Below are 4,406 nucleotides of genomic sequence, written 5' to 3' on the forward strand. Positions count from 1 at the left end.
TCCTTCTCTATACAAGTTCTCGGACGAGGTTTTTGAACAGAACTTCGATAGGCGAGAGGTGTAAGCACCGCGAGGTGTGAAGTGATCTCGTACTAAACGGTCCTTGTAAGCAGCACTAGAGAGGGGATAGAGACTCGAGACTTCAAACTAATGTCCTTCTTCCTCTGAGCCAGGTTCCATTTTCAACAAGATGTATCAAGACTTACTACAACCGAATTAAAGACCCAACAGAGTCAATCCAACCCCTAAACTTTACGTTTTGACTCTTCTTCTTCCTCTTCTATCTTGGGAGCCAAATAGAAGCAGATATAACTCATTTCAGCAAAGTCTGAATTCAAAAAATTTGGTCTGTGGAAACAAAATATACATAATATAATAATATTTTTTACAATTATACTATGATATTATAAAATATAATTATTTTTTAAATTATTTAACCAATAAATCAAAATAATAAAATAATAATTTAAAATTCTATTTTTTAGATTTTATATTTTAAAAAGATTAAATAATCTTTTCATTATCAATACAATCATTATATATATCACTAAATAATTATTTAAAGATTACAAAATCTTTATGATGTTCATAATAAAAAAAATTCTTTCAAATAATGCATGATATAGTAAGCTATCAAAGTGCAAACCACCAATTAATTGTAGTGAATCTAAAACATAACTGCTCCACAACATTTTGTTCCTCATCTTATAGCATTTTTAATAAAAAGACTGATGAGTGGATTTTTGACGGTTAAGAATTTCACAAATGAATTTTCGTCGAAGTATAGTCTCTAAACCAACAAGGAATCCTTTCATACAAAAATTTGTTTGTCACAAGTACAAACCCCTAATAATCCTAATAACCGAAGCATTTAAACCGTAGGTCGTCTCTCAAAGGCATTGCAGGGTAGTGTTTTTGTTATTGGCCATGGACATGTATATTTTGGGGTTTTGAATAGGAAACAAGAAATGTAAATTGCAAAGGAAATCAAATGACAAAAAGGTCTTGGCAAGGTTTGGTGGTCAAGGATCTCTATCCTTATTACTAACCACAATATGACAATTACAAGGATCAATCTCACTAAGTCATCCTCTAACAAGTAAAGGAAAGTCAAATGAGCTATATCAATCCAAGTCCATAGGTCCTAGCTATCCACGAATTGAATTAATGAGAGCTAGAGTCAATGGCTACCAACTATCAATCACTTGGACATTGGTAACTCAAGAATTCCTAAGTTATCTTCCCAAGCCAAGAGCATAAAATTCTACTCTAACATCCTCTCAAGCATTTTGACAAACACTTGGAGGGTATAAAAGGAAAGCATAGTAAATTGACAACAAGAATAGAATCTAACAACAATTATTGCAAAGAATTGACAACAACAATAAAAAAGGAACACAATTATTATGAATTACCTCAAATTGAATTGAAAGAAAATGGAAGGAACAAGAGTAGATCTACAACAAAGCATAGGAACAAAATAAAAGAAATTACAACAAAGGAATAGAAGAAAAACATGTAACAACAAAGAATTGAGAGGTAGAAGTAGATGAAAGCATGAATTAAAACCTAGATCTAAGATTATTGACCTAAACCTAATCCTAATTCTGGAGAGAAGTGAGAGCTTCTCTCTCTACAACTAACTAATCCTAATCCTAATGTGTGCAGTGAATGAATGAGCAAAAGATGAATGATCCATTCCCCTTCAATCCTTGGTCCTTTAAGCATTTTAGCGCCAAAGTTGGTTACAAACTGGCCCCACAGCTCCCCTGAATTCACTGGGCATGTTTTCACTTAAAAATCACGTGCCAGGACCGACGCGTACGCGTACAGCACGCATGCGTGTCCCTGAGGTTTTTTTGCAATCCAGCGTGCGCGTATACTGCGCGTGCGCGTGGATGGGCGCATCCAAATCTTTGACTTTTTCCAAGTGTTCTCCACTCTGCATGCTTTCCTCTTCATTCTTTTGATCCATTCCTAGCCTTTTCAATCTGAAATCACTAACAAATATATCAAGGCATCTAGTGGAATCAAAGAAAGATAAAAAATCATCAAATTAAGGATCTAAAAGCTTGTTTTCACATTTAAGCACAAAATGAGGGAGAATCACAAAACCATGCCATTTTAAATTCTTATTTCTAAATTTATAAAATCAATTCTCACGGGAGACTGGAGAGTGGAGAGGCGAGAATGTGAGAGAGTTAGAGATGCAGAGGCAGAGCGGCAGAGACGACCGAGTGGCGAGAGGCGAGTGGCGAGACTGCGAGAGGCGATGACGGAGAAACGAGCCAGGCAGCCAGCGACGAGTCAACGAAGCAAGCGAGCAGGGCAGATAAGGAGACACGAGACAACAAACCAGCGACAAGCCAGCAACGTCGACGATTCCACGACAGTAACGCGGACTGCGGACAAATCAGGAGGTGCCGAGGTGGGCGGCGAGCTGTGCAGTTAGCTAGTTACTCGAGGCCGCGAGGGGGACAACTGGAGAAGAAGGGTTACGTGAAGGGGAGAAAGATAGCAGAGACAAAAATTGAGATAGGGGAGAAGGAAAAGGTTATGACTTAGGGATTTCAATTTTGATGGTGGAGTCAAAATTATTATGGGAGTCGGGGCAACTAATTTTTTTACTGAGAAGTACTCAGTAATTTTTCAAATTATATAACTGGAAGCTATGAATCCATCCGTCCAGCAATCTTGTATTCAACCACAACTGGAAGCTCATTCGAAAGACTGATGGTAACCTGGTTAGACAATGGTGCTGCCTTTGTGAAAGAGTACATGCACCGCAATGCAAATGTCAAGGACATAGGCTCATTCATCTCTATAGTAGTGGCTTCTTTAGGCTGCAATATCAACCAAATACAATGCAAAACCATCAATCAGTATGTATTTCAAATTATAAGAGAACTAAATTGTACAAACAATAAAGTTATGATTAAAAAAGAACAAATAAATCTCCGTTACCTTTTCCATAGAAGAGTTATGCCTGCAGACAATGTTTGTAGTTCCAACATCACCTTTTGTGGAAAACTTTACACCTTCCCTAATAATAGAAATGACAACTACAATATTCATCACACACTGAACAAATTGGATCAGCTAAACTATTAACTTCCAAAAGAGAACCATAAAACCCCCAAAAATTTAGAGCAAAGCAAATTACTAGTTTCACCAATACTGCAAATCCTAGCAAACTCAGTAGACGGTATTCTAATAATGGCATGGTACTCTGCCTCAGGAATTCCAAGGTGCTCACTATCGATATCCATGAACTTCATCTCAAAATTAGAAATTTTATCTTGTGCTTCAGAACATAAACAAAAAAAAAATGAATAGTCAGATTACAAATCTTTTCAATATCCAAAACTTCATAATTCAGATCTTGAATCAAAATGTAATATTAACAGATGCACTACCAGAAACAGATTCCAATACATGAACAAAACACAGCTGTACACTATCTTGCTTAAAATTAAACACCAAAGCATAATTCCTGCATATAAATTTTTACAATCCTAGAAATCCAATCACCAAACACTAAATTTTGTAGCAATTCATTAACAACTGAACTCATATCAACTACAGAATCAAGATCATGCCCCTTGTAGAATACTAAACTTTCAAACACACAAAAAACAATTTAATAGGTCTTCCCTTTCCAGTACAATTTTCTAGCAAGAAATAGTCCTAAGCGTCAATAAAAAGGTTAACGAATTAAAATAACACCATATCAAAATTAGCAACTAACGATCAAATAGAAATAGGAAAATGAGCCATGCAGATAATAAAACCCTATAAATAATCAGACAAAATTAAAATGAAAATCGAAATCAAGATTTCTTGGGAAAATGAATAGTACTTGGGCTCTCGAATATGAAAGTGATGGTGTCGTTGCCGTCATCGCCCTTGACAGCGATGATGTCATCATTTCTGGCGCACCGTAGCATCTTGGCCATGTTGAGATTCATTCCCATCGAGATGTTGTGGTCGCACCGTAGTGCTCAAACCCTTTGGACCACAGTAGAAGCACCACGAGAGCAACGCGGCTCAAGTCCATGGCCTGGAGTGAGAACCCAGCGGCGGAGCAATCAAAGTTCGCATCATTCACGAGCTCCCTGATTGCTTCTAGAACCTTCTCTAGCAAAGAACCTTGCACCAAACGGAGTTTTAGCATCTTGAAAATGGGACTGTTGGAGGTTTTCTTGCTTTCTTGCTTTAAGATTTTTTATTATGGAAAATTCTATTTGTACAACAAAATTCAGCCTTTGGTTGGCCTTTAATATTATTTAATTATTTTTTAATTAAAACATATTCCTATTTTTTAGATACACATTGGTAATTAAGTTTAATTTAAATTTTAAAAACTAAAATTTTTCTAATTTCCTACCACTTCATAGTTAGTTATT

The 4,406-nt window shown here is 36.2% G+C and overlaps 1 pseudogene; it reads right to left on the reverse strand.

Annotated features, from left to right (window-relative positions):
* Positions 1–245: 245 nt before the first annotated feature.
* LOC107637867 (DNA sliding clamp PCNA-like) lies at positions 246–4,174 on the reverse strand (annotated as a pseudogene).
* Between the last annotated feature and the right edge of the window lie 232 nt (positions 4,175–4,406).

Source organism: Arachis ipaensis, chromosome B4 (genome assembly GCF_059453495.1).
Source record: "Arachis ipaensis isolate K30076 ecotype BB chromosome B4, ASM5945349v1, whole genome shotgun sequence".
In the NCBI taxonomy this organism is placed as follows: domain Eukaryota; kingdom Viridiplantae; phylum Streptophyta; class Magnoliopsida; order Fabales; family Fabaceae; genus Arachis; species Arachis ipaensis.